This window comes from Chenopodium album, chromosome 2 (genome assembly GCF_948465745.1).
Source record: "Chenopodium album chromosome 2, dcCheAlbu1.1, whole genome shotgun sequence".
Taxonomy (NCBI): Eukaryota; Viridiplantae; Streptophyta; class Magnoliopsida; order Caryophyllales; family Amaranthaceae; genus Chenopodium; species Chenopodium album.
The window spans coordinates 31,756,477-31,768,886 of NC_137835.1; positions in this window are offsets into that span (position 1 = coordinate 31,756,477).

A 12,410-nucleotide genomic window follows, 5' to 3' on the forward strand; every position below is an offset into this window, starting at 1 on the left:
CTTCGGGATTCGAATTGTACCTGTTTTGTGCATAAATAGCCCCCAAATCTGCTGATTTTGTATATTCTGAACTGATTAAAATAGTTATAGCCTTAATTTCTCATCAAGCAATCATGTCTAAGAATTTTTAGAGATTTTACTCGTGAGTGGTGCCGGTCTTTGACCGCTAAGGAGAGGAAAGAGATTGACTTTTTTTCACTTGTGATGTATTTATGGCATTAAGAGAGTAGATATGGACATAGATTTTATTCATACTGCCTTAGAATATGGGATCCAGACACCCATTGCTTTAGACTAGGCTATGATTAAATTAGTCCTTTATCAGAAGAATTTGGTGCCATTCTAGTCTTCACTTCTTTAGATCTTCCGGTAATTCCTAACGTGAATGAATATTATTATAAAGACTATGAGCGTTTGTTTAACCTTAAGGACAGGGATCTAAAAAGTATTGTGGATGAGAACGTAGTTAATCTGAAAGAATTTGGGCATTATTATTTTGATAGAATACGCTCTAAATCTTTTCATGTTAATAGGAGAAGAGCTTTCCACTTTTTCATGTTTAGTCAATATCTTCTCACTAGTGTTAACATTCGTGAGGGTCAAGCACTTTTAATATCTGTCATAGAGCAAATTGAATCAGGGAAGAATCCAATGACATTAATTGTTGGAGAAACTATGCTTAATTTAGATGAATTAAAGAAAAATCCAACAGCACCTCTTCGAGGCTCTCCAATTTTAAAACAGGTAGAAAAACAATATTTTTAATTACAGAATTAAAAAAACATATATTTTTGTATAGTAATACTAAATATTTGCATTGAATTTTTACAGATATGGCTAATGGAGAAACTAGACTTAGTTAGTCCTCCTGACAATGTTGACAAATATACACTAAAGTGCTTTGTAAGGCGAAAGAAACGCTTTTCCATAAAGATGGGCCGCCGGGAGTGAAGAAAATTTTTTGAATCTTGTGATTTTGTCGTCAAGTGGGTCATTCCTTGGTGGAAAATTGAGAAGATGGTTGGTGTCAACAATCAACCCTTTTTCCGTCTTCCTAGCTTGTTAAAGTTGACCTTTTATTACCCTTTTAGGGTAAAAAGATAATATGGACTTGCTCAAACTATTCCTTTTGGTGATCTTCGTCGCCCTTATGAGTTTCCTGTTTCACAAGACATTGAGAGATTCTACAATTATTGGTGATCTTCGTCGCCCTTATGAGTTTCCTGTACTGTTTCACAAGACATTGAGAGATTCTACAATTATTGGTGACTTCGTCGCCCTTATGAGTTTCCTGTTTCACAAGACATTGAAAGATTCTACCCTAAAAGGTTCCTCCTTCTTTGTCTAAAGATGTCAAGCACTGGATACTTAATAGATCTAAAAGAAAAATACCAAAGTTCAAAATAAGACCAATGTGAAGGATCATTTGGGAGAAAAGAAAGCTCCTATTAAGGAACGCCTAGGTGAAAGAGTAGAATTCAAGACTCCTGTTATGCTTAATAAGAAAAATACTACTAAGTGCAAAGAGAAAAAGAAAAGATGACTCCACAGAAAGGAAAGTGTGGGTAGAAAAGAAACATGGTGTGATGGCTAAAGGGGAAACTATCCATACCAAGATTGAATGCAGTGTATCTAAAGGATGCTTGTTAGCAAAAGTGATGGATGAAGAAGAAGATGCTGACAAGAATTGGAAGATGGATAGGAAGGAGAAGACAAATTAGAGCATTGCTTTACATTTAGTTTATTAGACAATTTTAATTTTTAAAACAATTTTATTTTTAAGCTTTATTTAAATTCCATCAATAATGTAATTTTTACTTTATTTTATTAATGCAATTTTCTGCCTTTTAAATTAAATCAACATTTCACACTTAATTTTTTTTTTTATTAAAGCAATGAAAACAACTTGAATTATTATTTTGAAGTACGAAAGTCGAAAATTTCTAAAATACACCAAAATTCGCCCAAATTATCGCAGAAAAATTAGCGCTGCAGTTTTAAGTCTATCGCCAGATTCTACTATTTGTCGCATGGCGCTACAGTTTGTCGCGAGACGCTATGGTTTGTCGCCTGACGCTGATATCTGTCATCGAGTGACAGATTTTCTGTGATGCGTTGGTCTTGAATTTTGCACGCTGATTGTTTTATGTTGACTTGTCGATGCTGGGATGCGAGATTTGTAAAAATTAAAGTGGTCGCACCCTATAAGGGTTGCCTACATATGCTTTTCCTAAGGAATCATACCAAACGTAGCTCTCTTGAGTATCCTACTCAAGTAATTATAGGTAGTACTTCTTAAGTTGGTCAAGATTTGTCATATTCGAGAATTTGTTGCCATCCATATCAGTTAGTTTTGCAGCACCTCTTGATAGGATAGTTTTGAAAATATATGGTCCAGACCAATTAGGCCTAAATTTTCCTCTTGGATCCAAAAAAGTTTTCCTTAATGCTTTGAACACCAACTCTTCTGCTTTAATGTTTCTTGTCTTAACTTTCTTATTGAAGTGTCTAGCCATACAAGTTTGATAGCATTGAGTATGATGTAGAGCTTCTAGTCGCTTTTCATCGAGTAGAATTAGCTCCTCATATCTTGTTCTAGTGTATTAAACTTCATCAACTTTACTTTCCAAAGCAATGCGTAAGGAAGGTATTTCTAGCTCTACAGGTTGTACGACATCCATTCCATAGACTAAGGAAAATGGCGTATTTCCTTTTAATGAGAGAATTGACGTGCGATAACCCCAAAGAGCAAAGTGTAGTTTGTCAAGTCAATCCCTGTAATTTTCTGTCATCTTCTCAATGATAGTGTTTAAATTTTTATTGGCTGCCTCAACTGCACCATTTGATTAAGGTTTGTATGGGGAAGAGTGATGATGTTGAATGCCATACTTTTGTAGCAATTCTTCACATTCTGCTTGAAAGTGAGTTCCATTGTCACTTATCATTTCATGTGGGACTCCATATCGACAAATGATGTTCCTTTAGATAAAGAGTGCAACATGTTTTGCAGTGATTTTTGTGTGTGATGCTACTTCAACCCCTTTAGTGAAGTAATCAATTGCTACTAAGATATATTCATGACCTCTTATTCCGAGAGGAGTATTTTTTCCATTGATATCTATTACCCATGTTAAGAATGGCCATGGCGATGTGTAGGTGTAGAGGAGAGATGGAAGCACATGTTGTAAGTTAGCGTATATTTGGCATTTAGGGCATCTTTGGACATATTAGTGATAGTCCCTATTCATAGTAGTCCAATAATACCCTTCACGCATTATCTTTTGGATTAGCATTTTGCCATTTACACGTGTTCCACGTACTCCTTCATGGACTATTTTCATAGCCCTTTGGGATTCCTTTTCCTACACATAAAAGAGGTCGACCTTTAGGTACCCTTCTCTGTAACTGGTTGTTTATGAGCACATATTGGGAAGACAAAAGTCTTAAAGCTTTAATATCAGCCGATTAAAGTCTTTTGTCGGCATGGAGTGGATATTCTCCTTTTGTGACATAGTTGAGGATGTCCGTATACCAAGGTTCTTCTTCTTCTTCTTCTTGGACCACTTCATCATCAACTATAGCTTTAATATAAGCCGATTAATTCCTTTTTTCTATTGTTAAAGGCATTTGCTCGATTTCTGTAGGAATTCTAACCATTGAGGCTAGTCTTGCCAAGGCATCAGCAAATTGATTTTCCTCTCTAGGTAGATATGTGTATTGTACCTTTTCTAGTTGGTTTGTGAGAGTTTTCAAGTATGTTTGGTAAGGGGCAAAGCTTTCACTCCTTACATTCCATCTTTTGGATATTTGGTTGATGATAAAAAAAGAGTCTTTGAATATTCAAAGTTTCTTTACTCACAATGCAAATGCTTTTTTGAGGCCTACCACACATGCTTCATATTCTGCAGCATTGTTGGTAACGTTGAAATCTAACTTTATGGAGATTGGAATATGTTCTTCTTTATGTGATACGAATAATACCCCTACACCACATCCCTTTTGGGTTGAGGCTCTATCGAAGTATAGAGTCCATGTATCATCTACTGTGACCATCAAATCTTTGTCTAGAAAGTCATTCTCATGTATTGGTGTGAAATCTTCTATTGGGATGTCAGCTAAGAAGTTCGAGACCAAGGATCCTTTAATAGCCTTTTGAGGCATGAATCTTACATCTAATTGGGCTAAGTTAACTATCCATCTTGATATTCTCCCATTTATTGTAGATTTCTCAAAAAGATACTTAAGTGGATCCATTCGAGATACCACGAAGACTGTGTGAACAAGCATGTAATGTCTTAACTTGGTCGTGGCCCACAATAATGCGAGGCATAAATTCTCAAGTGGTGTATAGCGTATTTCATACTCGAGCATCTTTTTACTTAAATAGTAGATGGCATTCTCTTTTCCTTCTACTTCTTGTGCGAGAATAGCCCCTATTATCTATTTAATGACTGTTAGGCACAACCTAAGAGCAATTCTAGGAAATGCTGGTGCTAATACAAGAGGATTAGCGAGATATGCTTTGATCTTTTCAAAGGCTTTTTAGCACTCGTCGTCTCATATTACTGGCATATTCTTCTTGAGCTTTTTTGGATATTGGTTCACATATTGTTTTCAACTTGGATATGAACCTACTTATGTATTGCAACCGGCCAATGAATCCCCGAATTTGCTTCTCGGTTTTGGGCAGCGGAATTGACATGATCGCAATGATCTTGGTTGGGTCTATCTCTATTCCTCTAGAACTAATGACATATCCCAAGAGTTTTCCCGAGGTGACTTGAAAAGCACACTTAGATGGGTTCAACCTCATATTGTATTTCCTTATCCTTTTGAATAATTTTCTTAAGGCTACTAAATGCCCTGGATGATCTTTTAATTTTACAATCATGTCATCCATATAGACTTTAACTTCCTTGTGCATCATGTCATGGAGTAAGGCAGTCGCTGCTCGTTGGTAAGTGGCACTCGCATTTTTCAACCCGAATGGCATTACCGTGTAACAGTAAGTGTGACATGGGGTGAACTAGGCCGTTGGACTAATCCTCCCTAAGCCAAACAAAATTTATAAACACTTAACTAACCTAAATACAAGTATAGAGTTAAGTCAAGGGTCGAACCCAAAGGAACGGTAATGTCTAAGTGCTTTCAATTTGGGTACCTACGCTAGGTCGAAGACGAAGGAAAGAAGGTGACACTAACAACTACTTAAACGAAGAAACCGAACAAATAAAGTGCTAGGGATTAGGATTCACATATAATAGCAATGAACATAGCAAATTGGGATAGGAAGTTGACTAAGTCGAGTGATGCGAGGGAAAACCAATCATGCAACCAAAAGAGCAGATCAAGCTATTTTCCTAGAGGTCTAACTAGCGTCAACTACAATAAAATCTAGCTAGGAACATCACAAGACACCTCAATCGTTAAATGAAAGCCACAAATCAATGGTCTGTATCAATGTGAACCTACAATGCAATCTAGTGCGAATAACTAGGGTGATCAAGCCTAAATCAAACACACACATGCACATAATCAATCAACCAATTTAATCACATCATCAACTCCATCAATTATCCCCCAATTTAAATCAATCCATATAAGCTTCACCATCACCCTAGCAAGCAAACTACTTTAGCAACATCATCAAATCAACAAACAACTATAGAAAATAAGAATCAACACTCGAAGAAGAACAATTACTCTAATCAAAGATCAAAGATCAAAATCCAATCAAAACAAATCAAACAAACATGAATATTAAACAAAACAATAAATGAGATAGAGTTTAGAAATGCTCATTGATAATAGAGAAGATCTCCAATACAATTATCACCATTGGATCTTCAATCTCAAAATCACCATTGAAATTCCTCACTTTCTCTCTCTAAAATCTACTCCTAAAATTAACCCTGAAACTAGAGAGAGAATCTCTCAACTAAGCTAAGAATATGATCAAAATCTAATATGAAAACTTATTCTAAACTTGCCCCAAAAATCGGGTTACAAAGATATTTATAGAGCGCAAAAACACCAAAAACCGAGCAATAAATACCCAGGGAGGCGCGCCCGCACAGCAGGGGAGGCGCGCTCGCAGCATGGGGAGGTGCGCCCGCGCCACCCAATGGTGCGCCTGCGCCAAGGGGTGGTGCGCCCGCACTCGAGCTTTGCGCGCCCGCGCTTCACTAGGTTTCTTCAAAATTCTCGCGGCTTCGTGCGTTCACTAAGGTCGCCCGACTATGATGATGATAAACACTAGGAGTGGCAGTAGCTAAAGCTCTAGATTAGTGGGTACACCACTTCTTAATGGTAGCACGGCATGAGAGCACAAGAACCAAAACTTGGAATTTCCACTTCCTTGCATCTTGAGCTTTCCAAATGCCGTGAGCTTGCTCCAAATGCTTTCACCACCTTAGTAGATTACCAATATCAAGACCCGAACCTTGTACAATACCTACAACCACGGAAATAGAGCAAATAAATGAGAAAAGGCTAGAAAACCAACGAAATACACAAAAGCTACAAAATAAGAGAGGAAAGGTAAAACTAAGCAACAAAGCATAAAACTAAGCATTTATTGAGCAAGAAAGATATGAAAAGAGGATGAAATCAACCTAAGAACTCATCAAATGGGTGCCATTTATGACACCCATCAAAGTGCCCCAAGGTGTTATGAATGTCGTCTTCTCCATGTCTTGTTTTGCCATGAGAATCTGGTTATACCCTGTGTATCCGTCCATAAATGAGAGAAGTGCGTGATTCGATGTATTATCTACTAGAATTTTGATGTGTGTTAAAGGCAATTCATCCTTTGGACTTGCCTTATTTAGATCTTGATAGTCGACATACACTCTTACCCCTCCATCCTTCTTTGGAACTAGACTTGGAAAATGGGTCATTCGGTCGGGTATGGGTCGGGTCATTTCGGGTCGGGTCAAATGAATATCGGGTCTAGTTTGGGTCGGGTCGAGTCATTTCGGGGTTTGGGTTGATTTCGAGACGGCAAAAAATCGGGCCGGGTCGGGTATCGGGTCAACACTTCGGGTCGAGTTCGGATCGGGTCAAGTTTTGGTCGGGTCTATTTTCGGGTCGGGTCAGGTCAATTTTCGGGTCCAGTTTTCGGGTCATTTTCTGGTCGGGTCAACTTCTAGTCGAGTCATATTCGGGTGATTCATTGGGTTAAATTCAACTCTGTATATATATTTATTTATTTATTTTTTGACGAAAAACTCACTATATTATTAAGGCTATTTTTTTCATGGATTATAGTAATTGTTTGACTTTAATTAACCTTTTTTTTGTTTTTTTTTTTTTTTTTTGTGTGTTTAGAATTTTAGACTGAGAATCACTTTCAGGATCTCCTGAAACTAAGAGGGATGCTCTAACTAATTGAATTATACCTCACTCTCTTATTGATCTTAGTTTTAATACTTACCCTTATTATCATTGTCATTTTTGTAATAATTTCTTTGAATTATTCTTATACCCCCTCCGTCCCAAGTTACTCTTAACGATTTGACATTTTGCACTATTCACACATCTCACTTTGACCATGTTTTTTAGCTATTATATGAAAGTCAATGTAGTCATGTAATATGTTGTTGGGTCTATTTTAATGTATAATTTCTTAATATAAACTTTTAATAACTTATAAAATTATTTACTAAAAGAAGTTAAAGGTCAGGTCATTTTTGGGTCGGGTCAACTTCACGTCTTGGGTCAACTTCGGGTCGGGTCGTTTCGGGTCTCGGGTCAACTTTAGTTCGGGTTATCTCGGGTCAGGTCGTTTCGGGTTGGGTCATTTTGGGTTTTGGGTCAAGGTCGGCTCAGCTCTACTTCGGGTCAGGTATGGGTCGGGTCGGGTAAATTCGGGGTTTAGGTCAATTTCAGTTCACTGGTTTCAGGTCGATTTTGGGTCATGGGTCGGGTCATTCAGGTCGGGTCATCGGGTCTGGGTCAGGATTGCTAGGTTTATTTGGAACTGTGACTCTAGCCAGGCATTCCGATAACTTGACCTCACTGAAAAATTAGCTTTATAATAATTCTGAACCCCCTATCGGAATAATACACTTGTTCGAAGGACACCATTCCTTTCAATCTCGTACTTTTCCTTCCGGACAAGTGTGCTTTTAGTGTATAGCCCTTATCCTATGTCACTTAATGCCTCTTCGTTATTTATAAGGTAATATTTATTTGTCATCCTTATTACGTCAAGAAGTGTTTCTATGATCCGAGTCCGACTATCAATAAACAGATGATTTCTAAAATCCATCCAAGCATGGCCATGTATTTTACAGTCTCGCTCTACGAGAGGCCTTGAAAACAACAAAGACATCTTCCATATTTTATTAGGGGGACATTTCAGGTCTTGTAATGTAGCTTCTCTTACTGAGAGGACCTAGCTGCCCGACCGATGCCATTATAATCCCCTTTTATGCCTGACGTTTGACAATCATGAAAGCGGACTAGTACTCAAACAAGAAAGCTCACAATACTCATGGTCGAGGAAAAAGGTTCCGATAGCAATAATGAAAAGTATTCTTATGGCGATTTTTAATCTCTTAAAGTATTCTCAAAGGTCGATCCAGTATGGTTCTAAACCAATACTTGTGTAACTGATTCATGACGATCATTTCCTTGTAGCACAAGAAACGGTGCTATAAAACAAACTACACACTTATCTCTAATGGCCATTAATCGTCCATCGTTTAAATGACCTCGATTAGGGATAATTTTTTATTATAATATTCAATGTTCACTTATAGGTGTTTCCTTACCAAGACAGGTATTGATACCCTATTTTCAATATTCCAAGAATCGAATAGACTCATTATTTAATTCTAAACCACAATTAAATAGCCAAAGGAGTGATTTAAATCCCACAAAAAATTTAATTACTCCAAAATTGAATGGTTCATCATAGTGCTTTACATTAAAATTGTCTAAAATTAATTAAAACACTAAAATAAGGAAATAAAAGCCAAGCTTTTATGTGCCTGATTCCCATTACCTCAACATTCTTGTTGTGCTTCACTTGAGGCAAAGGTTTAGTCAGTGGATCGGCTACATTATCATCCATTCTAACTTTACAAATTCTGATTTCCATTCTTGAATCATGTGAAACCGCCGCTTGACATGTTTGATCTTTCTGATGTTCTCTTAGCTCTCTAGCCTGAGCAATAGCTCCATTGTTGTCACAATAAAGGTCTATTGGACCCTTGATGGAGGGTACAACACCAAGTTCACCACTGAACTTGCAAATCCAAACTTCCTTCTTAGCTGCCTCATATGCTGCTAAGTATTCGACTTCAATTGTAGAATCTGCAGTCGTTCTTTGCTTAGCACTCTTCCAACTAAACACTCCTCCATTGAGAAAAAATATGTTCCAGGAGTGTGACTTGAAGTCATCTCTGTCTGTCTGGAAGCTTGCGTCGGTATAAACCTCAACAACTAATTCTTCTTTGCCACCATAGACTAGGAATTTATCCTTGTTCTTTTTCAAGTACTTTAGGATATTCTTGGTCGTAGTCCAATGCACATTTCTTAGGTCTGATTGGTATCGGCTCGTAGCGCTCAAGGACTACGATACATCTGGCCTAGTACATATCATGGCATATATGATCGATCCAATTAGCGAAGCATATGGAATCTGTTTCATCCTTTCTCGCTCATCAGGTGTCTTTGGACACTACTTCTTGTTTAGGGTTATGCCATGTGACATGGGTAGGTGACTTCTCTTGGCCCCTTCCATTTGGAATCGAGTTAGTACCTTATCAATATAAGTACTTTGACTCAATCCTATCATCTTTTTCGATCTATCCCTATAGATCTTGATGCCTAGTATGTACTGAGCCTCTCCCAAGTCTTTCATTGAGAAACATTTTCCGAGCCAAGCCTTTACAGAGTCCAATAACGGAATGCTGTTTCCAATGAGTAATATGTCATCGACATATAAGACTAAGAAGGTGATGTCACTCACACTGACCGAACATACTGATGGCTTCATCGAATCGCAGATTTCAACTTCTGCTTGCTTACTTTAATCCATAAATGTACTTCTTAAGCTTGCATGCTTTTTCAGCATTGTTTTGGTTGACAAAACCTTCTGGTTGTTTCATATACACAGTTTCTTCCAAAATACCATTTAGGAAGGCGATTTTGAAGTCCATCTGCCATATTTCATGATTGTAATATGCAGCAATCGCTAGGAGGATTTGAACGAATTTAAGCATTGCGACTGGAGAAAAGGTTTCATCGTAATCAATACCATGAACTTGTCTATAACCTTTTGCTACCTATCTAGCTTTGTAAATGAATACATATCCATTTTTGTTGGTTTTCAACTTGAAAATCCACTTACAACCTATAGGTGTGTAGCCTTCGGGTAAGTCAACCAAGTACCAAACTTGATTTTCAAACATGGAATCCATTTCTGATCTCATGGCCTCTTGCCATTTAGTAGAGCCGGTGCTTGCCATCGCTTTCTTGTAGGTGGCCGGTTAATCTCCATCCATAATTAGAATGTCCTGATTCTCGGTTAATACTAAACCAAGATATCTATCAGGTTGAGATATCGGCCTCTGAGACCTACGTAGGTTAATGGACTGAGCATTTTCATTGTCGGTTCAACTTTGCATATTTTGATCACTTTAACCTTCGTCAATAGATGCTGTTTGAGCACTTTGAATGTCATTCTGATTTTGTTGCTCATCCTCACGAACTTCGTCGAGTTCGATTTTCCTCCCACTTGTCATTTTGGAAAGGTGCTCCTTCTCCAAAAATACACCATCGCGAGAAACAAACACTTTGTTCTCCGATTTGTTGTAGAAGTAGTACCCTTTGGTTTCTTTTGGGTAGCCCACAAAGTAAACCTTTTGGGATGAAGTTTGTCAGAACTCAATTTCTTGACATATGCTTTGTATCCCCATATCTTTTAAAAAAGACAACCTAGGAGGTTTCTTCGTCCATAACTCGTATGGAGTCTTTTCCACAGCTTTCAATGGAGAACGGTTCACTATTAGTGCCGCAGTTAAAAGTGCGTGTCCCCAGAAACAGATAGGAAGATCACTAAGACCCATGGTTGATCGTACCATGTCTAACAAGGTTCTATTTCTTCGTTTGGATACTCCATTCTATTGTGGAGTTCCTGGAGGTGTTAATTCTGAAAGTATGCCATGATCTTTCAGATGGTAATCGAATTCTTGGCTCAAGTATTCACCACCTCGATCCGATCGAAAGGCTTTGATTATCTTACAAACATGATTTTCAACTTCACTCTGAAATTCTTTGAACTTTTCAAACGATTCATATATATGCGACATGAGGTAGACATAATCATATCTATTGTAGTCATCTGTGAAGGTGATAAAATATCGATTTCCATTTCTTGTGGCGGTGCTTGTTGGTCCACATACATCAGTATGTATTAGAACCAATAAGTCACCTGCTCTTTCTCACAACTTACAGAATGACTGCTTTATCATCTTGCCTAATAAACATCCTTCGCAATTCTAAAAAGAATCTAAATCGAAAGAGTCAAGAACGCCTTCTTGTAGAAGCTTGTTGATGCGGTTGTCGTTAATGTGGCCAAGACGACAATGCCACAAGGAAGTTCTTCATTTGGCTCCATGGTCTTAGCTCTTTTGGTATCATAATAAACAATTTTGTCTAAACACACGAAAGTGTCATTTCCATAAATATGAACAAGACATTAAACAAAAGTCTTGCGATCAAAGTTAAAATGACGTCCAACGTCACAAGATCAAAGTATGGTAGATAAAAACTGAACAAATTATAGAATTTAGACAAAACACATGAGATTACAAGCTTTCTTTAGATATATTATCTTCATCTTCCACTTCTGTACTCATGTTCACTTGAAAAGCGCCGCTCACTTTGTTCCTGAAATAGGAGCATAAAGTGATTCAATTTTTTGGTATCTAATACCTTATAAATTGCTTGTATTCAAGTGTTAAGATGATACCAGAGATTGAGGCTCCTTTTCTTCTTTCCTCATCTTCCAAATACTCGCTACATTCTCTTTTGTAGTGACCTTGCTTAATACAATAGAAGCAGCGCATCTTAGCCTTGTTCTTGAACTTCTTCTTATTGGGCCTTAGAGAAAACTTAGCCGCCTTGCAAGAATAGGTTTTCTGGAGATCTTGGACAACTTCCTTGTAGGACAGTTTGTTTCGATTATTGGTAAGTCGCATCTTAATTGCAACGTACCCCGAGTGGAGTGAGCTTAAAAGAATATGAGCGGCTTGCTCATCCTCCACCAGCCTACAAATCAGTTCGAAAAGATTAAATAACCTTTTCATATTTTGCACATGGGCTTGAAGTGGCATCTTTAGTCTAAGTCTTGCACTATATACCCTATCCCATGCTTCTTGCCTCTCTTTGCTGAGACA